This window comes from Meleagris gallopavo, chromosome 12 (genome assembly GCF_905368555.1).
Source record: "Meleagris gallopavo chromosome 12, MGAL_WU_HG_1.1, whole genome shotgun sequence".
Classification (NCBI taxonomy): Eukaryota; Metazoa; Chordata; class Aves; order Galliformes; family Phasianidae; genus Meleagris; species Meleagris gallopavo.
Window position 1 is genome coordinate 15,032,866 of NC_139415.1, and position 25,458 is coordinate 15,058,323.

Here is a 25,458-nt window from a genome sequence, read left to right on the forward strand (position 1 = left end):
ACTCCCCTGCAACGAACAGGGACACCTACAGCTCAGTCTGAGCTTCTGAACAACCCACCTGGAGCTCAGCTGCACCATGGCACGGAGCTGGGTTGCTCCCGCCGCATGCCTGGCCTTGTCGGCTCCGGGCCACAGAGGCACCCGCCATGTGCACCCCATTAGGCCCGAGGATTTCCCAAGCGGAAACGCAAGAGGCCTCGCCTCGCTCCAAGTTTTAAAAAATCTTGGTTGCTGTTCAAGTGGGAGGAAAGCCAAATGGATAACAAAAAACAAACCTGTTTCCTGCGTGCTGGAAAGCCTGCATTGAGGCCAGTTGTAGCAGCTTGCTGCCTTCCAGCCAAGGGGACAACGTTGGAGGGGGATGAAGGGCCCCTTGGGCGCTGACCCGAGACAAGGAGAAGCCCCCCAAAGCTCCCTGCTCTGTATTGCCTTTTCCATAACCCATCCCAGCAGCAGTTATTATTGGATTCTGGGGGCCTCAGCAGCACATCCCTCCTGAAGGGAACAGTGACAAGGTGGAAAGTGAAGCAGCCTGTCACAACATCACAAAAGTTTCAAAAACTCAACCCAAACACTGCTCGATCTTCAGTGGAATGTGTACATTAGAACAAGAAGCAAGTGCAGGAAACCCCACTATGTCATCATACTGAGTCCTTGAGCAATAGTAATAATATAAGGTTTGCTTCACTGAGGAAACTATTTAATATAAACTATTCGCTCAGCTCCAAACAGAAGACAGTAATGTGAAAGTAGTTTTATTCTTGTAAAAAAAATAACCCTGGGCAGGTTTTCTTTAGGGAAAGCAAAGTTTCCCTCCTCTTAGCCCACTTCCTGCAATTCCACAGTGCAATTGCATGTTGGGAATATACCCAAATTTATTTTTATGCAGATTATGGTACTCACATATTTCCTTAATACAGTTTCGTAGTCGATTTCCTTTGTTCATGCTAACTGAAAACTGGTTAGCATATGCCTCACAACTAGCCATTGTCAGACTTGGCCTTTGTTTGGGACTCCTCTTGGGTGTTTTTGATAGAGGAATTTTTTGTCATGGATTTTAAACTGGTGTGCTTAAAAGACAGATAGGAGAATTTTTCATATTTCCAGAGAGTTATTTGTACAGTGGGCTTTTCGTTGTCCTTCTTGCTTGTTTTTTGTAACTGGTATGCCCCATGATTATCCAGTGTTTCAGATGACAGCCAAGGATCTGTTTTACTCTGTTCCTTGTTCCAAATAGCCGTCGTCAAGAATAAAAGGGTTTTTTATGAAGCTGATCCAAAAGCTGCGTCTGGGACTCTCAGCCCCCAAGGATACTGTTCTCAGCATAGCACGTGGCCACTGCTTGTCCAGACTGTTCCTGTGAGTTAGCTTCTTCTGCTACATGGAATCAAAGGTGAAGAAGCAGAATTAAGTGGCAGTGAGGCAAAAGTCACCTAATACAAATCCCCTCTCCTTTCTGCTACATGGCACCACTAACAACCTAAGACTATATGTGCCACAGGGCTCTGGTAAGAGGTCCTGTGTGATCTGGTCTCTTTCTTCCCAGAAGGAAAAGCATTAGGAGAGGCTGTGCTGGGAGGGAAGAGGAGACAGAGCAGATCACGCTAAGAGAGAACTCTAGCCTAGAGGAGTGGAGAGACCAGATCAAACAGAGAAAAAAATACTCATGTGCCATCTGCAAGTCCTTTGTGGTCAAGACATGGAACAGTGGGACAGAAAACAGGAGAGAGATGATTTTCTGCATTTGTTCTCCTCCTTCTAGCTCAATGTATATTGGATCAGTTTACCCAGTTTCTCTAACTCAGGGAACAGATGGTGTCATATTTGAATATAAAATGAGTTTTCATTTGCTTTGCCATAAAAGAAAAAAAAAAAAACAACAAACAAATAAGAAGAAAAAAAAAAACTCACCCAAAAAAATGATGCTATAGTTTTTTTTACAGACCTGTGGTCTCAGTTACAAGCTGAGTTTGTTTCAGTTCCCGGATCTAATTTGTGGTCTATTATGGTCCTTTTATGCCTGCAGATGTACAAAATGAAAAAAAGTCCCTTCTACAAATGGAAATACTTTTCTACTTAGACAATGTTCATGTTTTGGGGAAAAGTGAAAAACTGTTTAACCACATTTGGCAGCAAAATTCCAACTGTACAGGCACAGAATTTGCTGTTGTTTCTCTGTGCTGTGTAGCTTTGAATTCAATTAGAATTCAAACCCACTCCCTTTTAAAGGTTCTGTTGTGTTATACGAAACAGCTTCTGAGATGAACGTTTTTTCTCATGGTACATCTTTTCAGGACCTGTGAGAAGGACTGAGAAATCACAGAAGAGAACCTCTTCACATAGCAATCCCAGGAAAAAAAAATATGAAATTCCAAGAGATACCAGATTGACCAAAATGGGATTACAGATCTGAATAGATTGTGGCTGTTGTTCTTCTTTTCTAAGGCAGGAGTTTCATCCCTGAAGAGCTGAAATAAGGGATCTGATTAACCACTCCAGTTGTATGCCAGTGCAACATCGTAATGTCATCGCAGTAATCAGTGGAGTTAGGCAGTCATAAAAATAAAATCATGTAGTGACAGAGGAAGCCAACAGGTCAGATGAACAATCAAGACCTTTTTCTGAGTCTATCTGCAGTCTTTCACTTGCATCACTTTTCCCCTGCTATGATGCTTATAAAAGTTTTGGGCTGTTTGCAGGTGCCAAAATATTCTCAGAATAAATTTGCACTGAATTTAAGACAAGCTGACTGAAGACCTCTCCTGAGTCCCTTATTTTCTCAAATTTCACAATTACGATGTTATTGTAAGTGGAGCCTTTTTTTCCTCTTTAATTTACACTCTGCTGGCTCACATATTACCCTCCAACACATCTATAAAAGACCTTGGTCGCTGAGGTGGGGCAGCAATTGAGTGGTTTAGGATTTGGTAAAGGGATTAAGGAGTCTTTCATTTCTAGGTCACTAGTTCAAGACTGTCATGACTGTAGGCTGTCTACTGACCTGTGTTAAATATATTGGTGAATGTTGCCTATTCCCTATCAAAAAATCACCACCACATTTGGCATTGATTTGACTTTATAACTGAGTAGGTTTGGTATGCATTAATCAGAAATGGGAGCATGTTGCAGATCTCAGAGGAGGATGTGAAATCTCTTAAGGTTTGAGAATGGATGTGTTCGGGGTTCTGGTTTGACTTCTCAAAGCAAAAGTCAAGCAGTGAAATGTGGGTTTCAGACTGTCTAGTAATTCAGAGATGTTATGAGCCAACTCCTATTTTCAATTCTAGCTATGCTTCTTCCTTATGAAAATGGGTTTCTTTCTTTTCTTCTCACCTGTCAAACTGTAATAAAAGCTCCTAGTAAAATTCCTCTTTTCTTATTTTTCTTCCAGAGATCTCCGAACACAGAAAGAAAGGAAAACATAGAAATTAGGAAATTATTAATGACTCAATCACCTATGAATCTCAGAGGTAAAGGGAGCCATTATCACTTCTGGTGTATTTTAGCTAAACATTGGAAGAAATATCAGGAGTTTGAAGCCTTGAGTTCATTCAAATTAAAAGAAGTAGTATGATAGTCCCTAAAGAAATTCAAAGATTAGGCCTTCAAACAGGTTTTCTTCAACATCTCAGAAGGGAAGCTCCCCTACCTTCTTATGTCTCCGCACCCTTCAACAGGCTCTTTGACCTTAATGAGATGCTATTTGCTGATTTGGAGTCTCAGTCCCAGCAGTGAGTTCGTAATAAGAGTCAGCTGAAGAAAGGCTGCTTCCCTACCTTCCAATGGCTTCACATTTTACACCATCAGGCTACATATTACTCCTGCCAGCTCTCAGAAGGATGTCAAATTGAGTAAAAATTCAAAAAGCAGAAAGCTCATTGAAAGTATAAACTCAGCTAAAGTGTTAAAATGCAGCATTATCTCTGGCTGGGAGGCAGCTTTCATAAACAGTACAGAAAAGCAATCAAATTAGAAGATAAATACAACCTGGAAACAGCAGGAAAAGTTATGCTGAACATAAATCTGCTTGTGATAATTTTAATTAAAACTGAATGTGATACAGTGTTCAATATGATATTTCCTTCATTCCTGTTTATTATTGGGATTACGTCTGTATATGCTGCTCAGCTGTAGGCCTCCACCATTGAGTCCAAGGAAGTTCAGATACAGTGGGGCCAAAATAAAAGGCTAAGAGAAAATCAGCAAGGAAAGCATATTAAAAGAATAAAAAATGAAAAGAAGAACAGGAAGAAGCACAGTTACTGTTGTAAGCTTCCCCTCTTGCTCCCACTGGGCTGCTGTGTTGACCACATGTTCCATACCTGGCAATACTTTTTATTTGGGAGCTATTAGCTCTAAGTAATTTTCTTTTTTGAAGTTTGAGCTTAAGCATGGAACTGGTTTTCCTGAGCTACTGCTTCCACCCTCATACATTGGTGCCTGGTGCTGGCAATGAGCCTTTCTCTTTTCCTTAATCTCCTTTTGTAATCAAGAGTGCCAAGGAGTTGCTCTCCCTCCCTCATCTCATTGTGGACTCGAGCCTTCAGCTCAGAAGCAGATCAGCTTCTGCTCACACCCTAAGGCTCAGGACAAGGCACAGCTTCTTTGCATAATTGTACAATGCTGCATCCCTGGATCTCTATCAAACATTGGATGCAACCAGCACACTCTCTTCTCACTTAAATATTTTTCACATATCCAGAAAAACTAGATTACCCAACCAGCAGCAGCACAAGGAAGAAAACAGTTTTATGGTATTGCAAGGGCAAAGATTTCTAAATACCTTCCTGTTCTCTACTGGGAGAATATCAAAGGTTTTGCCATTCCCCAAATGACTCAGCAACCAAAGCAAACCACTCACATTCTGTCTGCTTCTTTAGGCATGTTTCAGTCCACGCTTACTAACAGCAAGAGCATACCACATGGTATAAAGACAAAAACAAGAGAAATGATGTTCCACCCTTGATTGGAATGCTTCAAGATACAGCTTTATTCCTGCCCTGATTTCCTTCCTAGAAATCACTTTGGCCAGCATTTGCATTGCTAGCTAAAGAAAACTTAATTTTTAGCTTCAACAAATTGATGTCCTTCTGAAAATTTGTTGGGAAAATTCCCATTCTGCTCAGTTATAACATACAGATGACCGCAGTGGGTTTCACAGTCCCAATTCTTCATTCCCCAAGGTGGATCAGGGTGAGAATTTGATCCTACAGATAGTTATGCCTACCAAGTATGGCCTCATTGGAACCATAAGGAGCCTTGTGCAGCTGACCTATATCCCTGCATTAGCACACCCTGGCCTAGCCGAAGCACTGCTCTGACAAAAAATACTGTAGCATTTCAGCAAATCTGATGGAGATGCTCTGAGGTGATTGAGGAATGGGTGTGCTCCTGTACCAGAACTTTCTAAGAGACCAGATATTTCAGGATTGTGAAAATTGAAAAGAAAGGAAGATGCTCGACTGTTTATGAGAATCCTATTTCCCCAGTCTCAGACGCCTATGCTTCATGAAATTGTATCATCACAGGCTGGAGATATCTGCTTACAACTTTTGAAGGAGATCTTTAGTCATAATCTATCAAAGCTTTAAATGAACGTGAAACCAAGGAGACAAAATGAATAACTCACTCTAATGGAATAGCAGATGGTAAGATCTCACAGCACATCATAGTAGTGTTCCAGCATCCATTATATAATGTTTCTTTTTCCGAGTGAGAATAGTGCTCATTCTTGCTGTTTAATGTCTATAAGGTCTGGTAGAGACTAAATCATGATAAGAGCCACAGACATTTTGGAAAGCCTGAAATTGGATAAGTGTCAGTCACTATCACCTCCATCAACCTTAACTTCCTTAGTCACAATGTAAACAGCTTTACGTAGTTTTATTTCATCATTTACTGAGAGGGAAAAAAAATATATCCTAAACACTTCTGGACAGCAGCTGTGGATGGAAAATATATAGGATGGTGAAGCTTGTGAAGTGCGCAAGAAAAACAGCACTAGTTAAACATCTCTGAAGATTGGGAATCCCAGCGCATGCATTTCAGAAAAGGGAGGGATGCTGCATTTCACAACAAAATGTCTTAAAAATAAAATAAAAATAATTGCTTTGGGGACCCAAGTTAAAATGCAGGTGTTTTGAGGGGAACATAAACATTTTTTCCTAAATGAGGCGTTGAGGGCTGGGAGAAGGGCAGTAAAATTAGTGGAATTACTGCCTGATTTTAACCAGATGATTGCTGCAGTTGGACACCAGTGTGGTTTCATTAGGGACTCTAATTTACAAGCCATTCGTTGCATTCCAGGGGAACACAGCAACTCCCCCCACTCCTAAAGAATGCCAGCACTGAGCTTTATGGCAGCAATGCCTGGCTACAGGCTCATTGGCTTTGGGGCTTTTTTGTCATTGTAGCTATTTTTGGTTGTTTTTTTAAGGCCAGCTTGACTCAAGTGCTGCAGCCAAACTCCTTGGGAAAGGAAACAGTCACACTGCCTTAACTTGGGTAGGTATCACAGAAATCTGTGTAAATATCTCTCAGCGTGGAGAACATATGGTCCTTCTAAGAGCTACCCAGATTTATACATAAAGTGCAATCAGATATATTACATCATTTCAGTACTAGATATTAGTATACTCCAGATATAAAATGACCCTTTCCCTGGCCTTCCATTAGATCCTAACTTGTCAATAAAGTATAGTCCTGAAAGCTTGCAGCAGGTGAGCTTTTGGCCTGATGTGACCTAGCTCAACATAAATTTGTCTGACCTTTCTAGAGGCAAATGGCCTAATGAACGCCATGGATAGAGATTTCCACGTAGCCAACCCTTGGGATCTGGTATTACTTTCAGAAGTATGAAATTTCTACCCCAACTCACCTTGCAAAGCAGCAGCAATTATTTTTTTTGACAAATAACTCACAGCTTCCCCAGTTCCTTCTGTTCACTCTACACAGTCATCATCTGGATGCGTCCACACCACATCAACACAACTTTCTCTCATACCCCTAAGTTTGATTCCATTACAACAGGGTAAGTCACCAAAGCAAAAAAAAAAAAAAAAAAAAAAAAAAAAAAAGATAACGTGAATTACTATTGCATGGGTTCAGACCCATCTTTGTAGAGGGCAAGCATGGGTTCAGACCCATCTTTGTAGAGGGCAAACATCTTTTTGACATCACATTTTCCGTTTTTCTCTTATTCCTTCTTTTAATGCTTTTTCTCAGTTTTCTATCAAGAGCTGCAAAAGTTTCCTTTTTTGTCCTATCAGTTTCTTTCACTGTGCTGCTTGCAATTCTCGTTTACATTTTCAATACGCCTGAGTTTCATTTTTCCCCAATGATTTCCCTCTTGGCTAACCCACTCTCCAATTTTGGTAGGCTCACTGAGGTCCAATGGCCATGGTTAATGTTTGCCTGCTGTTAATCCTAACCCTCACACCTAAATTATGATTAAATACAGTGAACAGAACCCTGAAGCCGGAGGGGGTTTTGAGTCTGTCATCAAGTAGTTACAATATATGCATGTTACATATTAACAAAGTCTACAAATGCAGGAAGTGAGGTTTCCTTTCAGTTGTAATATTTATCTCCTATTTTTTGAGGGCAACCATTCTGGTCTACCACCGCCTCTCCTTTGCTCCTGTCAGATCTCTCAAGTCCTGTTGGGTTGCCTCAGCTATATTTTTCAACGCAAAACCTCTTCTTTAAAACCCAAAACAGATTGAGTAAATAATATCCTTCCCCCGAGGCAGGAATGAACTAGCAAAGCAGGAACTGTGCTGGCAGAGGAGTAACCTCACATATGAGAAAGGGAAAAAGCAAGTCCTCCTGCGTTAATTCATTCCTTGGGATCTTGCATCCTACTTGAGAATCTGTATAGAAATATTGTTCAGTCTTCATCTTGATCAAATTCAAATTAACTTTCTTATATCTTGGCTTGTTCAAATCATTTACATTATTTTGTTTTGTTTTTTGAATTGCATGGGACTTGTGTTGCTGTAGGTAAAACTGGGCACTTTGCCCCTCTTCCAAAGACACTTTGATTGAGAAGATATGCTACCTACATCAGTTCCAACTATTCACTTCAAATATTTCTGAGTGAGTATTTGGGTCTTTTTTTGTCTGCCAAACAAATGTGTGTGGATCAGTTCTGCATCCTGTGAATGCATTTGTTAGCTGTAAATATTTGCTAGCAGCCTGTATGATCAAGTGGCAGCCTACAAATATCTGCAAATGCTTCTCTAAAGGAATACCTAGGGATCATTACTCTGGTCACTATCTGTATGTGGGAGCCACCTGGGCTGCAGGGTGATGATGTTAGTCCAGAACTGAGTGAAACTTTATATCCTGCATGATGATTTATGGCAAGAAATAAATGAGAGAAAAAAAAGAAAAGAAAAAAAAAAAAACTTCCTTTCCAGATTACATTTTAAGCTATTTTTGCTACTACATGGGAAAGTGCACCGATTTGCACAAGGACTCATCTGTGCAGGTAACTGAGCTGATACAGCCAGCCAAAAAGCAACCAACTGCCAACTGCCTTCACCAGGAAAAGAGCTAACCTGACAGAAATCTTAATTTGACTGTGTGGTTGAAGTTAAGTAATTTCAGTCGGTTGAATGAAGTAAATACAAAATTGACCAGACCCTCTGCATTATTCATTTTGCTCACTGAAAATCTTTGTGCATGAAAAATACCCTTATAACTTACTATGGTATCTTTCCATTCTTCTACAGATCTAAGATGGCGAAGGCCCCAACACTCATCTTCCTGTAGTTTATGAAGCAGTTATTTTTACGTTCAAACTATCAGACAAATTGTCATGGAGCCACTCCACTTTCTCTCAGTTCACATTCTGAATGATAATAGACTTGGAAAACCTTTGACTTGCTTGGTTGATGTTGCTACACAGTCAGTATTCAGCACACCACTAGGACATTTTCAAATGTTTCATTTTTACCCTTTTTTTTTTTAGTTCTTCCTCAATTTTCACTCAAATATAGGCTTGTATCTCACCTAAATATTTTAATTCATTTGTAAAACCAAACAAAATATTCTGTAAGTTTGAAAGATGCAGATGAACTCTCTGTATGAACCAATTTATAGGAGTCTCTCTTCGTACAAAGAACAATCCTGCATGAAATATTTCCTGTTGCTATTTAGAGACCCTTCGAGACTGCACTTCTTGTTTTCCTAAGATCACCTTGTGTAATTGAGGGCTAAAATGCAGGGCAATTTGTTCAGATCCCTCCCCAGTCTGCTTATCATCACCTCATGGATATATGCAATGGACATTTAAAAAAAAAAACAGTTGAGCAAAAGCTGAAATGCTTTAACACAGAGAAGTCAGGAAACTTCTGGAGTTGAATATGTTAAAAGCTCTTCATTTTGGACAACATTTTAAATGAGAGACCCAATATTTCACAAAGAAAAAAATAACACATCAAAATTCAGTTGACTTAGTAAAGAAAACACTGTTCTTTTTAGTTGCAATTCTTGAAATTACCAAAATTCAGTCTCTTTTTTTTTTTTTTAATTACTCTCTTTTAGTCATGATTGCGAACATTTGGACAGAGGAATTGAGACAATCTTCTGCAGTACTGACTGATCTTAAAAGATTTTCAGAATAAGATGCCCTGTTTTACGAAAAAGCCCTACTGACAAAGATCTTCAGGTAAAGTTAGAAACTGGAGTATCATGACTGATCAAAAAGATAGCACAAATCTTAGGGCTTTTCATAATTTATATAATTGAAATTGCTGGGTTTTATGTGTTTGTTAGCTCTGTGTACAACAATCAGAGATGTTGTAAGATTAGAAAGATTTAACACTATACTTAATGGTATAGGAAAATGACTTCTGGATAATTCACTGAAAATTTGATGCCCTCCTTGAAAAGATATGAAACATTGCGAGAAAGCAAGTCAGATAAGGTCTCAAGATATCTCTGCTCACCCAAATGGGAAGTTGATGTTAGTAGCATGAAGACCTGCTCCATCTCTGCTGCAGAGATCCTGAGCAAGCTCTAAGGTGAAGCAGAGCACAGATGTTGAATACCAGTGCTCTGCTGCTGAAAGGGGATAAATGACTAACGGCTTTCACAAAAGGCCAAAGTGTCATAAGATCCTAAAAGTGCCTAAGATGTGTTTCGGCATTTTTTCTATAATTATCTCACTTCTAGGCCAAACTTGACAGAAAACCCATTTGGTTTTGTGAGAAATACTCTTGTTTAGGAATGCAGATGTTGCTGAGACTCAGAAGGAAGCCTACTTTCATTTGGCCAGCTGTCTCCTAACAAGATGTCCACAGACTCTTCATTGTACCCTTAACACTTAATCCAGACAGACAATGACTTAATCCTAGCTCTTGACACAAATAGACACTGCACTGTATCGAATAAGGCTGAAGCCATCAAAATATTTCTCATTTGAGAGTAAATGCATCTGAACCTAAATTTGGGAGTCTGCTGAGTAAACACTACCAAAGGAGAAATAAACATATTCTGTTGGCCAAAACTACCTTAACTCTCTCAGCTGCAGAAAGAAAATACAGAACAAGAGAAAAAGGAATGTTTAGACGTAATTTAGAGGATGGAAATTTTCTCTTCGTGTTTAGAGGATCTCACGATATCTGACCACAGTCATGTGTGCTAGTTGATATCTACCCCTTGCCCAAAAATATGTTCAGACAGATGGAGAGTGAGATTGCTGAGATGTGATTATCAAAAATAAAACCACAGACCTAGATGAGCTAATGTTATTCCAGATGCATTATCTTATGATCTCCAGGAAGAGAGGAAAGGAAGATAGAATCCTCCCTTAGAGAGGGCTTTCAGCAGGCTTAATCTCCCCACTGCATGAGAAGAAATTGCTGCCTAAAACTGGAAGGGATCTCTCTCTGAGTCAAAATCAGAAAAAAAGCCAAGTCTGAAGGAACAGCAGACAAACTGCAGAGTGAATCCTAAGTTTCCATTGGTCTGTTATGACACAAAAGGATCCCAGAGTTCTTTCTCTACTCTGTATTATTCAGAAAATGATGGCCTACTATTTTTCTTTCTGTTTACTTTCCCCCTCCTCAGGCCACCTTTACTCTTTCCCCTCAAATTCTTTCCAGCTTGCAAACTGCACTGCAAAACTCAGCCAAAATCAAACCTTTCAAAAAACTTTTCATGGCAATATTTTCAAATAAAATCCCACTGAATGGGATGGCACTTCAGGCACTCAAAGAAGGGCTGCTTTTGAACAGATTTCACTTTAGAAATACTTCCAGAACAACTGTCCTATCTTTAAAGCCCTCTGACTCCCCTGGAGAGGAGTGGCTGTGTCAGATGCAACACACAGGGCACTGCAGTGGGGCCCGCTTTGGTGCCTGTGCCCTTGACCCATGGGCCACTGAGCTCACCAAAGATGTGTCTGCTCTCCAAGGCACATCCCACAGCCACTGCAGGGATGGCTCTTTGCCCCATACAGTGACCATTAGCTGAAAACTTTGAAAACCAAAGGTCATTGGGATGCCCTGGCAATATTCATATGCTTGAAAAGCATCTGGGTGCCTTTGTGTACCCAGACGTTACTGCTCTTACATAAAACCAAGAATTTGCTTTTTAAAACAGGATACATTTTTTCTCTCTTATACATGCCATATAAGCCAGTTTCTCTGCCTTCAAAAGAGTTATCTCATATTTAAAATAATGTGGTAGGGAGCAGAATTCATTCCTCAGAAAGCTGTAGAGGGAAAAAGCTGTGAAGCAAAGGATGCTTTGACCATTGTTTCCTCATTGTTAAAAGGTGAAAACCTCAGACAGCAGGGAAAAAAAAAAAGAAAAAAAAGAGAGAGAAAGACAGTTTTAAGGGCTTTTAAAATATCTAATGCTCCAAGATCTAAATTGGCCAGGAGCCAAGCGATGTCTTAAAGGGACAAGCACTTTATTATACTTTCTAATTCTTCCAAAGTCTGTCTGTAGGATATATGAGATGGCTCTAATATGACTACTCTATTCTCATCCTCCAGTGGAACACTCTGGTCTCAGCTCATAAATTGAAAATGGAAAATCAGTAAATCAGCGTGGACTGTTTCAGAGGGACATTGTGAATTTCCAGTCAAATCTTCTGGTTTATCTTAAATATTTCATCTTAATGTCACCTTTAGAAAAATCTTTCATTCAAGTAAGTTACAACATCTACTACTAAACTGATTACACTCCCCCACTGACCTTCTGGAGAAAGGCTTCCACCGCAGTACAAATACCACATGGGCAGCAATCTGTTATAGCTCAGGAAGACGAGTTTTTGGCATTATGATGATCCTTAAAACCATCCCAAGACACGTTGCAATGAACAAATAAGGCAAGAGGAAGTCCTCATCACCGTCACACAGAAAATACATTGCAGTGGCTCTTGTCTGAGGCTCCTTTTCAGGGTCTGCCATATCTGGGAAGGATTTCCATAACCTTTATATCAGCATTACCAGCACACCAATATTTATCATAATTTGCTGGGCCAGACTGCTTTTCTGCATTGCCACGTTTTAGCAGTCTAAGAACAAGAAGCCAAGGAGATGCAGTAGAGGTGAGAAGGATTAAAAGAGAGAGATACAGATGAATACCCTCAATGAGTCTCTCAGGTAAAGCCCAGCTGAATCTTCTAATAATAATAATAGCCACATCCTCCCCTGAGGAGGAACGTTTCCCAAAAGCCCAAAGAAACGCTTAAAAGGAAAAGCTTTAACTGAAAAACTGTATCATGAAATGCATTATCAATGTCATTCATTCCAGCCAGTGCCAATTGTACTGGGCAATAAACAATAGGTGCTTGAAATGCAATTCTTTATTCTGCTGCTAAAATGGTTGAGTTACCTGAGAAATACGCGGTACAGAATTGTTCAGCAGCTTGACTCTGCCCTTTCCCTTCCCACCCTGGACTTATTCTTTTGTCAACTGAGTGGAGATGACTTTGTTTTTCAGGACTTTAAATGAAGCCGGGAATTTCCATGGCTGCTTATTTATACAGAGCTATACTCCACAGTTAATTCACCCTGACAAGAATGATGTTGAGCTTTCTTGCCATATGATCTTGTATTTAAGATCCTGTCAGTTTTGAGGACTCTAAATAAACCTTCTTTTAAATATTTAATACTCTTCAGTGATATATGCCTTTAGGCTCTAAGCCTGGTCCAACCATCAAAACTTAAGAGTTTTCTATATTCCTCATCACCACAATCTTCCCACATAAATTAAATTTGCACTTCAATTTCTACAGTGGATTCCAAGTTGTTTTCCTCTCATTTTCTATTCCCCTATATCTAGGAAAAAAATAAAAAGCTTAGTTCCTTCTACAGGACTTCTGAGGTCTTTGCATAATAAAGCTACCCCATTTCTAAAATAAATAGCCAGAATATTTTATGGCAATGTTTCTGATGCTGTAAAATGATCAAGTTCTCTATATCTTGCTTCCTTTTTTTTTTTTTTTTTTTTTTTTAAAGAACTTGCACATGGAATGGTAAAACAAGTCAAAGAAAAGATGATTTTTCTGTCTACTTCTCTGACCTTGTGACTTCCTCCCTTTTGTCCTAGTAACTACAGAAATAAGAGAAACAACGGAGTCCCTGACACGGAACAGAGATCTTCATCGAGTAAACAGAAGCCACCTTGCAATGTTGACCCATTGAAAGGCCATGGTAAATGCAAGCTATGACCAAAGCAGCCAATAGCTTGGTGTTCTGGTGCCTCACCCAGTTCACTAAAAGAATCAGATGTTAGAGCTCTTCCTTTGAATGAGATTAAGAGAGGCTTGGACCTCTGCTTCCACTAACTATACAGACCTGTGTAACCTCAGGTCAACTCATTCAGGCTTCTCAACACTGGGAAGGAAAAAGAGGCTGAAGAAGTTGGTGAATCAGAGGTTTCCTCTCATCTTTCCTTTCCCAACCAGCAGCTTCATCAACCAACAGAGTTCACAACGTATATAACACCTGGGTTTTTTGCTCCCTGATGCTCCAGCTGTACTTGTCCTTTCCCTGTCCCTTCTTATCTGTGCTTCTGGATGTGTCACACACCCTCTTACTTACATGAATCACAGGATGTGCTCTGCAGAGAAACCCAAGCAGATGGGATACGTCACACTCCCCAGCCACAATTACTCCCAAAGCTAAAAACATTAGAAAGGGCCTTCATCAAATGAACACATAACTAAAACAAAACAAAAGCATGTGGAAGGTTCAGTTCAAGAGAGCTTCCAAGAACTTAATTCCTAACAGTTAGAACAAAAAAAAATAATAAAAATAAAAAAAAATTAGACTTTACAGAACTAGGCAAAATTGCCTTTGAGTGTCAGCAATGAACACTGTATATTCTTCTAAGACTTCACAGTCCAACTGTCAGCTGTCTGTTTTCTTTCTGCTATGTGCAGAGTTTATACAGACACTCCCAGAGGAGCCTTTAATTGCATGTCATGACAAGTCTCCCAACCTCTTTGCAGCTCTTCCACTTAACACATAGTGTAAACTCACCCAATCTCCCTTCACTTTCTCCTTCCTGGATTTCTCCCTTGAAGCTCTACGGAGGCCTGTGTTGAAGCTGCATTATGATGGAGAGGACCCAGTGGAGAACTCTATAAAAAGCATCCAACCCATTTATCAGGACAGATGTCTTTAACAAGTCTACATAAACCTCACGTGTTGAAGAGTCTTAACCTGTGACTCAGTCACAAAACTAAAACCTGAAGTAACTAAGAAAGACTTTTTTCCATCGCCTAGTCCTACAGTTTTTCCATAGTTTGTGCAAGAATGTCACTAGATTTTACTAACGACAGCACTGAGTGGTCCCAGCAGTGAGACACCGCCATTAGAGAGAGAGCTATGCAAACACAGAGCCTGTCCCTGCCCCAGAGTTCTTGTAATATAAATAGTAAAGACAGTGGGAGGGAAAATAGAAGCACAGTGAGGTGAAACGTGTTGCTCAAGATGACACGACAGCTCAGGAGTCACTGCAGAGTATTGCCTCCCTGCGTGCTTCTGTAAGAAGTTTGGCTTTGAATTTGGAAAAAAAAATGTCAAAGCAATTCTCATGGCAAAGATGTTATAGTCTGGTTATACTTGTAACAGAACTGTGTAGAACATCGTGTCCCAGTCGATCTGCTTTTGTGATTCTCAGAGCAAATTTCCTCAATATTCAAGTGGGAGAGACGTTTCTTTTTTACTGTTGCTGCTTCAAACCAGCATCCAAAAATTAAGTTGCTACAGTGAAAGAACTGCGTGTTTGCAACTGATTCCTCCCCCATCCACTGCAGCCATGGTTTAACAGCACATTTAAGCACATGTTTAACCACACAAGTAGCTCTATGCCCATCAATGAAACTACCTGCACTTAAAATTAAGCACTTGTTTAAGGGCAAGAGAGAGAGACACATAGTGGGATTTTAAAAACCCCTTGAGTATTCAGTGGAAGTTAGGTGCTTAATGCACTTAAGAGACATTAGAAAATCCCACTGAGATGGTGTATCTGCAGCTGAATGCCTCTGGAAGTCTGGCAGTGAGGCTCAGAATGATATAGCAATCAGCTGCAGCAAGAATTACACCTCTAAACAAGTCCCGATTGCACAGAGAATTTGCAAGAGATACGGCTAGAAGTGGTGGAGGATTGGCTGCATTTTCTAAAGGACGTTTTGGAGCCACCCTGTACAACAGTCACAGTCCTCACTCCTCTCTTCCCATCCTATCTTACTAAATCCTCCAACAGAGCTATCTCCACGTTCCTCCTTGCTGACCGATCCTGTCCTGATCCTTCAAAGGAGACCCAAGAGACCCATGGACAAACAGCTCACACTCAGCACAATCTCCATCCTCATAGCCCTACTACTCACCCAGCAACACATCCAAACGCCTGAGGCCAGAAGCTAAACAAACACCCCTAACAAAGCAATATAATTTTTCTAAGCTAATGAGGAGAAGAAGGTGACTCGAAGCCACAGGTATGAACCCTACAGGACAACAAGCTGAGGAGATAAGCCCCCGCTTTCCACACGAGCTAACAGAGGTCACGCTGGCCAGAGTTTGAATCTTTCTGGCAAGCAGCTCACTGCAGCTCTACACCTGGCTGGGTTTAATTTGTTATTTATGTCAGCTTTGCATATTTGTAAAGTTCAAGGGTTTATTGCCCTGGCCTGACCTTGCCAAGTCAGAGCTCACATGTGGTTCTCTAGTAGCAATTTCTTTCTAATAAACTTTACTTGAAAGAACATGTGTGATAGATTTTGTTGATGATTAAAAAGAATGGGGCTATGTTCATTGTTAGCCAAGCTGGTTTTGAAGTTTTGTTGGAAGTCACCTCTGTTCTCATTTTTTAAAAAATGTCCCCTTCCCCCCTCACCCCTTTATTTTACTGCACACCCTAATTGTGTTTCATGTTGAAGCATGTAGCATTGTTTGTGTCTATACAGTAAAGACACTCCCCCCACCATGTGCTTATTAAGATCATTAAATTAAATAACATTATTCAGAGTTGTTCTTTAATCAGAGCATGTGCAAGCAACCAAAACCTGGGTGCACACAAAGCATGAAAACGCAAGTCTCTGATGTACAGACATGCAGAAAGCAACCGATGCCTGATGCACTTTTCAGGGGCCCCAAAGACTGTTGCACCCAATATATTTTGTTTTTCCACATTAACAAAGGAAACAAATATTTTCTGTCCTTAGGAGCTCCGATCCTAGCTTCACTGGAAACAACAGCACATTCATTTTGCCTTCAAAGGGCTCAGAAATTCACCCCCTTATGCTCAAAAACAAATAAGCAGCGGTTCCCTGAGTAGTGGAACTTCTAAAACCTGCTATTTTGGGTTTTCTGCGTGGTAGATTCTCCTGTGGCTAAAAACATGATTGTGCCTGTGGTTTTTTACCTTGATACATTTACAGGGAACAATTCCAACCCCCTGGGTGCCACACAAACTTGAGCGCTAGATGCATTGTGCGGATTGCTGTAACCAAGCACTTTGTGCTTTTGCCCACGAGCCTATTTTTAATCCAGCTCTGCCTATCCTTCTGCCAAGTGTGGTTGATACTGTCCATCAAGTTTAAAAGTTATTAGGAGCAGAGAGATAGACAGACAATCAGATTGTAAAATCCAGCTGAAAGCATTATAACACTGCTAGCGCATCCTAAAATACTCTCCTGCCCTACAACTCCATTTTCCCACAGCTTGTTCCATTTCCAGCTTGGGCCCCAATTCTGAAGAGATAGCATTAAGGAAGTTTTCATCAGATGCATGCCAGCAAGTTAGCATGTGCTTTTGTGATTACTTGAAGAGCATGTATGTACAAGTACTCTCCGGAATCAACAGCTTCGATTGTAAATCATTTGAGGCAGGATTGCCATTTATTAAATTCATGCACAACGACCTGCCTGAGATCCCTAACACTGCTGTAAAATGACTAAATAAGTATATAATACTGACATTCATGCTCTGACAGCAGCCACAAGACTTCCCATTAAATGAAGAGCTCAAGAGGCAATTGTGCCTAACAGGCAAAGCAGGGACTGGGAAACTGAATTTCTGGTTGTCGCTTACTGAGTGAGGCCAGGATGCTCTGTGGGTTACTTCTGCCTGGAAATGTCAGCTCCATGCTCCCCTATGAACAGGACACTGGCCTAAGAAATTGATAGCCTGACACAAGCCTTTCCTTTTGCTAAGTGGCAAACACTTGTTGGAATTATGCTTATTACAGGTTGGTGGCCTAGGAAAGCTGCAGGGCAATCAGCAACCATCAGCAGTGTGCCATCTGAACGTAAGAGCTCAGCCTTCACCCCTACCTGACATTTGCTTTCCCCAGTGCCACTTAAACGAATCTTAAATCTCCTTGTTTATCTTCTGTTTGTATGAGATGACTTTTTTAGAGGAGCTAAGCAATTTCAGCAAACCTTAACCAACATTTATGCATGTATGCATTTATCTGCACAACTCCAAAAACTTCTTTTTCTCTTCCCTTTCTCTTCTGTTTCATTAGTACATCTGCTGTCTCTGTCTCCATGTGCAGTCTTACTTTTCCCATCTCTTTCTCCTTTCCAAGTCTTCCTTTCACATCATTTTAGCTCTAAGTATCGCTCCCTGACCCTACTAACATCACATTTTAATCAGATAGCACCTCCTTTTTCTCTTGCAAAACTCTGTTATATCGTTCACACTTGAAATGCAACAGATAGTTTAGCAAGAGCACATTTTTGCAAGGAGCAACCAAATAAAGGGGATCCAAAGGCAACTAAAGAGCCTCGTTTTCAAAAGGGTACAACAGAGAATGAAGTGAAATTAGAGTTTCTAAAGCAAGCTGGAAAAGTTTCAGCAAAGTCTTAGCCCTCATTCTGATTACAGCTTAATTGGACACCCTGGTGTTTGAAGGGGCTCAGTGGAAAATAAAACAAATGTGCCTATTGTTCTTAGAATAAGTATTATAATAATAATCATTCTTTAAGCATCAGTAGTGCCTTTCATCTAAGGGCCATAAAGCACTGTGCAAACATTAATGAACTAAGCCTCTCAGTGCTCCTGTAAACAAGGTAGATATTTTAGACCCGTTTTTAAATGAAGAGCGAGGTCCAACAAAGACAACAGCAATATGTTTCTTATGTTTGCAATTGGTTACTTAAATCTATGTACAACTAGACCCAGTGTAGGAATTGTCTGATTTTCAGAAGTAATAAGTAACCTTAGTTCCAGTGGCTTTTGGAAGCATGTAGCATCTTTAAAGCTCAATTCCCACTTCAGCTGCTTTAAAAGTACGTGCTAAGATGCCTCTCAAGATCTCTGTCAGAATCAAGAAACAAGCCTGTGCAAGGATCAGAGGAATTTAGGACTCCTGGTTCCTAGTCCCTTCATCTACACAGTAGTCTGCCATGATTTCTGTAGCATAGCTATTATCCCATAAAGACCTAGCCAGTCTTCACTTTCAGCATGAGCAATTCCATTGAATACAATACTGAACACAGTGAATACAGTCGATTTGGTGTGCACAGGTATCTACAGATTTAACCTCACACACTTCCCTTTCTAGACTTCAGTAGATATACTTGGATGGCTTCATATAACCACTATATATAACCAACAATAATTTTAAATATGAAGTGGAGCTAAATCCCCAAGAAACTTTGCTTCATCAACACATGCTAACTATCTGGAGATTGGTTAAGAAATTTGTAAGCATCATTTCCCATGCATTGGCTTAACAAGAAGCTTTTATCCTTGCTTTCAGCCAATCCCAGTGCTAAACAGAACACTGCCCAATTTATTTTTTTAACAAGGTTCTCTGCTATTGAAACCAGTATGAAGTGCAATTTATGGGCTTAACATTCAACTGTTAAATTATCCTCCCAACATCTTTCCAGGCCACTCTCTTAGCTCTTCAGAAGAATATTTTATTGGAAAGGGTAAATGTATAAAAATCTACTGTTAAAACACTTAACAAATCTCCCCTGTCAGGCCAGTAAACTGTAGTCCATCCACTCTGATCTGAGATTGCTGCTTCCCTGCTCCCCCCTCCCCACCTCCCTTTTCTTTGTTTAAAATATGCTGACCACACAGTGACCTCTCGTAACCCATTGGTCGAAAATTACAACCAGCCACACAAACAAGCAGCTCGAGGTCAGAAAGAGCAGGGTCTGCTAAAAGTTAGTAATCATACATTAATTCCCTGACATAATTAATCAAAATGAACCACCGTTATCTAGCGCGGAACCTTTAACCTATTACAAAGGGGTCAATTTGCAAACCACTTGAGCATGGGAGTTTGGTACAAATAGCATACTCCCTTCATCTGGGATGCCCTAAGTAGGCAAAAATGCCTTTGAAGTCCCAAATCTACCAGATTTAGATATAATTTCATCAATCAAGTTAAAAGGCTGCCTTCCCTCCAAAAAGGATTTCATGTAGATCTGTCATCTAGCTCTGTTCAGTGGGTGACTGAAAATCCATTTGTTAGGCTCTTTTTGTCAGGATAGAGTAGGCTGCAGTTGGCTCTACATGTCAAAATAGCTGAAAGTTTATCAAATTGAAGGCTAAGAGGCATGATTTGTGTAAGAACCTGTGCTGACCTGGTAAAGGAAGCAGTAAATCTCAGCTTTGTTATGCCAATCAGCTTCAATTCTGGAACTTAATTGTGTTTTCATTTGATATGACTATAATTACATCTATATAGTGCATCAGCCTCTCACAGTGAATAAGACATAGGACTTCACACGTCTGTACAGCTCCCAGGATCATGCTGCCTCACCATCTTCCGTGCAGTCACCTGAGCAAAGTCCCTGTGAAATAATATTATCTCCATCCTAAAGGAAGGAACTGATGCCCAGAGAAACACAGCCCCGACCTTTCAAAGATTTCAGTGCTCAGTTCCTTTTCAAATCTTAAATTTCCACCAGCATCTGCATGAATAAGGCAGCTCGATAGGAATTGGGAGCCTAAATACTCTTAAGATTTGGGTTTAAATGGCACGTCCAAGGTCATGCAGGAGGAACTCGTTGCAAAGAGGAGAGCAGAATCCAGGTCTCTGAAGTCCACTGAATCAACTTTCCTCCATCAGATTTAAGATCCCTACAGTCCACAGAGTCTCCCTTGAGTGTTATCTAATCCTCTTTCATATGTATCAATGCAAACACTCCTCCGTATGTATATTTAATGTATTTATTTATTGCATGCAAGAATGGATGAGCTGTAGAGTTTTAGAATATCATCTTATCCAGTGATATCATATATCACACAGGTGAATCTCAAGGGGTTTATGATGTTACCAAGACCCCCAAATAGAATTAATTTTAAGTCATTCACCGAATCTCATTTTCTGTGTCATATAATGTATGACCACAACAAAGATGTCAAAATATTTTAAATGACTTTACATTAGTATTAGTGCAACAACTGCATTTGGAAAGTATCACACCTACTTAAAAAGTTTCTGGGAAATGTAAAACAAAGTCATTGTTAAGGTCAGCGTTTTAGCAGAGGTCACTTGAACTACAATTCCCAATATGCACATGGAGTTGACATGTCTGGCTTTTAAAACAAAATCACAATTCATCATCTGAATGTCAGATCTGTGGCTTATGAGTTCCTGGTGTCTGAATGATTATGACACTTATAAAGTATATTTTATTATTACAGCCCACTCATTGCCACTCTCCATATGTGAAGTGATGGATATTTTAAATGTAATTCTACTTATTTATATTTATATCTTACTAGTGACAGGTAAAAAGCATCAACAAATCACTGCAATTTTTAACTAGTCAGAGACAAGATTTATTTTTAGTATAGTTAGTATGCATACTGCGGTTATTAGGAAGAGTGATTCCCACCCAGAGAATCATTGTTTAGTCATGTTTAATTAAAACAAACCTCCCAAAAAAAGGAACCTCAAAACATACAGAGATATCACACAAAGGTACAAGGGACAATGGTAGAAATGGGCTGCATATGGGCTGCAGCATCTCCCTGTGCTGGAAGTGGCTGCTGGAATTTGAAGGGCTGAAGAAAAAGGTGAGATTGCCTTCAACATGCTATTTATTCAGAATGTTATCATTTCAGACTACTTAATTAAGTACATAATTAATTTATTAAGATGCTTCTGAACATTAATTGTTAAAAAAAAGTTAAGGCTGCAATAATAGATAGAGTCCTGCACTTCTTGCTCAGGTTCCTATTTGACCACCTAATTTTCCGTAGAACTGTGAGTAAACAACCTTTGCAATTAAAGACAGGTAATGACAAAAATATGTTCACATATGGAGGTGTTCCTGGACAGAAAAACATTTTGGCAGAGCACCTAACATATGCACTTCTGCTGCAGTGCTATTATAATCAAGACAAGTGAGCTTTGTACAGTCTGTAAGACTTCTGTCATTACTGCAGAGACCTTCAAGAAGTGCAATGCTTCTTTCCCATCAGCTGGCATAGTTTCCTAGGACACCTTGACACACTGCCAGACAAACCTACTGCCTGCCTCTGCTCCACTCTACACACTGCATGATCCACTACAAACTGCTGAAACCCTCACTTTGCAAGTGCCTAAAATGGATACAACTATAATTAATGACCTCTAGGGTCTCTGATAAAGCCATTTAGCATTTGCCAGGCACTTTGTGGGCTTTTGGGTCAAAAACAGTAACAGCAAGGTAGTATTATGAAGTTTCATCCTCAAGTTATAATAATATTTAATAGCAGGATCTTCACGTTGTTAGAAATAAAATCACATTGCAGAAATGAATAACAAAGAAAATGAAATTGAACACATCGCCCATTCAAACAGACTTCAGGGTTTACAACTTACAATCATAGAATTAGTAAGGTTGGAAATGACCTCTGAGATCATCTAGTCCAAACATCCACCTGGCACTAATATTACCCACAAGCTATGTTCCTCAGTGCCACATCCCCACGGTTCTTGAACAACTCCAGGGATGGTGACACACCACCTCCGTGGGCAGCCTGTGCAAATGGCTCACCACTCTTCCTGAGAGGTTCAACCTGAACCTCTCCTGGCTGAGGCTCTTGAGGCTCTCATCCTATCACTCTTACCCAGGAAAAGAGGCCAACTCCCACTTTGCCACAACCTCCTTTCAGGGTGTTGTAGGGAGCAATAAGGTCTCCCATGGGCCTCCTTTCCTCCAGACTAAACAAACTTGGAGATGTTTTCTAGACCCGGACAATCACGCAGCAATAAACCTGCTCTTACATAAGTAACTTCTGCAGCTGTTAACAAATGTGAAACAAGTGTGAAAATGCCAACTGCAGCACCTTACTTGCAATGTGAGGCTGCTCCAAGGTATGAATTATCTTGAGCTGATTCAGTAACATCACGTGAAGGACAAAGAGGTTGCTGGTAGCTCATTCTGCAATGCTGCTTGAGCTGCAAGGGCTTATGAGTCACGCTCCGGAGAGTCTGCAAGGAAAAACACATTACATTTTCCAGGCCACCAAAACTCAAAGTGAGAAATCTACACGTGTACAACCCATTCCCTCCCCAACACACACGATTTCAACCCCCGTGGGATAGGGAATTTATTCGTTAATTCTTGAGCTTAAGTCTTCATCTGAGGAAGAGATGAGCATTGAAGTCCCTCCTCTCATCTCGCATGGAGATGAAAGTTTCTCAGTTGGCCTCTTCGCTGCAGCCTCCCCCTTCCAGGAAGAGATGAATCTCCATGGAAGAAATCCGAAACCTCTGGCCACCCAGCATATCCATCAGAAATAAAAACATCTTCACTGAGAAAATGCATGCGTAGAACAGAGCACAATGCAAGGCAAGCTCTGCTTGCACAGAGCGGTAGGAAATGAAAGGTAAAAGCCAAAAAAGCCAAACGGAGTGGTGTTGAGATAACAACAGGACATTGTTTTGATCCCAGGAGATCCTGTGGTTTTTCTTTTTAATAGTGTCACATAGAGTAACTTATAAAGGAGGCAGGGAAGGTGACACAATTTTATAACTCTGCGGGGGCTTCACACCATGGGACAAGATTCCTATTGTACAGAGGAATATTGGAAAGAAAAGGGGGAAAGGAAAAAAAAAAGAGCTTGCAAAGCAGATCTAAAATTACACCTATTCTCAAGGAAGATACAAATCTAGGCCAAAAGGATTGCTCATTACAATGAACTCCTAGGAACTTTTCTAGCAAATGCTTCACAGGTATTTATCAACTTAGCCCAGGGCAGGTGAGGAGGATCAGAAAGAAAGAAAAACAGCCTGCTTTCTCTCCACAATTCTCTCAGCCCATTTTCTACAACTGTAGAACTTCTAGTGAGCGTGGCCAGGCCTTCTCTACCCAGAGATACTATGCATCAAGAGGGCTTTTAGCTATCTCTGTTCCTTAGTCCCACCACTGGCAGCACGGGTAGGCTCCCATTGCACCAATGGGCTGTGTGTCACCTAAGAAGGATGCTCTGCCTCATACACACAACACCAACAAATGAGTTGCAAATCTCAAGCCAAAATGTGGAACAAATCCAAGATAATGCCACCCTCTTATGAAAGAAACTCATACACAGTTAAGCCCAAAATAACATCAACTGGGCAGGTTCAGAGGAAGAAACAAAACGCAACAACACTGTGTGGGCATCTGCGATTCTGAAATGAGAATGTGAATCCAGGACCATCAATACAGTTGGGATGAGTGCCCTGTCCCACTGTTGCTGTTGTGAGGTGAGGTCTCCAAAGATCTCTGCCTGAGCTAATTTCAGTTGTTTGCTGCAAAACTTCTTTTCTTCCCTTCCCACTCTGCATCGCACAATGCTCTTTTTGGTGTTTCCGTTCGCACTGCGGGCACTGATCCCTGCCAGGAGAGGTGTCAAAGCTTCTAATAAAATGACTGCTCACGCAGAAAGTCTCACAGCTGAAATTTTGGAGCCATACACACTCCTACACAAAGCAGGGCTGTCAGATCGGATTGCAAGGTGTCAGTTTACCCAATTCAAACCTGAGGCTCTATTAAAAAAATGCACAACAACCCATCCCCCTACAGACATACACACGAATGCAAGACGTCAATCAAAAGTAATTAATAGTTTTCCTTCCTCTTCCGCTCTCCAAAGAATGCCAGGAGACAATAATCTGCGAACTCAACTGACCGATGAATAATATTCATGCAAAAATTAGGCTGGTGGTGAAATACTCGCAGTTGTCAGCGCTACCTGAAGGCCACAGTCCAGACATCTCAAATGCCTCTGCAGTGCTGTGCTGAGCTGCTCTGCACGATGTGGAGTCTGGGAGGTGACAGAAGGCGTCGGCGCAGATGGGGAGGACAGATGTGGGGTTAAGCCAGATGTGAGGGAAAGAGCTCGGGGCCAGATTGGAGCCTTCAGCACCCACCATTTACGTCAAGCAACTGTGAATGATCTCATTTCCCAAGTCGTCTAGGGCAAACGTGGCTTTCTGTAGAAGAGCCAATGCTTTTGGGGGCTTGTGAAAAAATAAAGAATCTAATTGAGCTTCACTGAGACCTGCAGGGATTTAACCCAAACTCCTCCAAACTGAAGGGCAGAGTTCAGTTATCCAACAAGACCTGCACAGAAGGGCAGTGTTACAGTTTCCTGACCCTTCACACCAGCATCAGACAGCATACCAAGTGCTAGAATGCTACTTTCTTTTTAACAATTAGGTGGGCACTTACGCAGAAGGATACAGAGAGGCTATCAGGTCTGTAGCCCCACTCTCCTTCTCCCTCATTAGCCCACAGAATCCAATGCCATATCTGCTCCTAGCCATAACATGGATCACAGCTGCGTATCTCTGCTCTCCCCCAAACACACCCACGGATGTGTTGGATCCAATCCACGTGGATGGAAATGCATTAGTAGACAAGCAACTATAAATGTAGCAAAAAACCCAACAACCTCCCTTTTTCTTCGTGTTCCTTCTCTGGAAGAAAATGCCCCTCTTTAGATCCTCCTGACCAGGCACGTGGAGGAGGCAGACACACCTGGCTGGCAA

The 25,458-nt window shown here is 40.8% G+C and overlaps 1 long non-coding RNA gene across 4 annotated transcripts in view; it reads right to left on the minus strand.

Annotated features, from left to right (window-relative positions):
- LOC104912865 (uncharacterized) overlaps nucleotides 1-25,458 on the minus strand; it is a 595,545-nt gene that overhangs the window by 416,903 nt on the left and 153,184 nt on the right. For all 4 annotated transcript variants that reach the window (XR_014885757.1, XR_014885754.1, XR_014885755.1 and 1 more), the window contains exon 3: nucleotides 22,775-22,914. This is a non-coding gene — a long non-coding RNA (uncharacterized LOC104912865). The remainder of the gene's footprint in view (nucleotides 1-22,774; nucleotides 22,915-25,458) is intronic.